The 693-nt window shown below is 47.3% G+C and overlaps 1 pseudogene; it reads right to left on the bottom strand.

The window, feature by feature from the left end:
- Positions 1 to 294: 294 nt before the first annotated feature.
- On the bottom strand, positions 295 to 693 carry LOC128578479 (protein FAM136A-like; annotated as a pseudogene).

Here is a 693-nt window from a genome sequence, read left to right as displayed (position 1 = left end):
GGCATCAGCGTGGTATAGAGGAGATTCTTACTGCTGGGAAAAGCACTTGCCACGTACAATATAGGCTCTAAAACACTCCCCTGTACTATCTCTGACAGAAATTTTAGCACCGATTTTTTCCATTTTACTTTTCAGGTTTGAAACAAAGGAACCAATGTCCAGAGGCAAGTGACATATGCCTTAAACCCATTTCCATCCATCTTCATTCACAGACTTTGCTTAAAAGACTAAAATTCCCTTTCCTTTTAAAAATAGACTCGTGCCCTGAGCCCCAAAGGCCACTGGCAAAGACTTTTATTTCCCAATGGACGTGAGAGACTCCTTCATCTTCTTGGTCATAGTTGGGATGAGGTGCATGTGGTCATCAACACACTTAGTCACACAACTGTCCAGCTGCTGCTTCACGTGAAGCTCCTTACTCCCTGCATCTATTGAATCTTTGGCTTTGTCGTGGCAATGCATGGTGCATCGGGCCAGGTGGTCCTAGAACTTCTCCAACTCAAGGGTAACCAGAGACTGAGCTTGAGCCAGAGATGCATGGCAGTGCTCGATGCACTGGTGTACCTGCTGCATGGTCACATGGCTGTCCTCACTGCAGTTGGTGCTGCACCGGAACATGAGGCCCTGCATTTTCCGGATATTCTCTCTCTCCAGACTCTTCAACATAGAGTCCATGGCCTCCTGCACCTGCAC

Source organism: Nycticebus coucang, chromosome X, assembly GCF_027406575.1.
Source record: "Nycticebus coucang isolate mNycCou1 chromosome X, mNycCou1.pri, whole genome shotgun sequence".
NCBI lineage: Eukaryota > Metazoa > Chordata > Mammalia > Primates > Lorisidae > Nycticebus > Nycticebus coucang.
The sequence above is the reverse complement of the archived record's forward strand: the minus strand, read 5'-3'. Positions and strand labels throughout refer to the sequence as shown.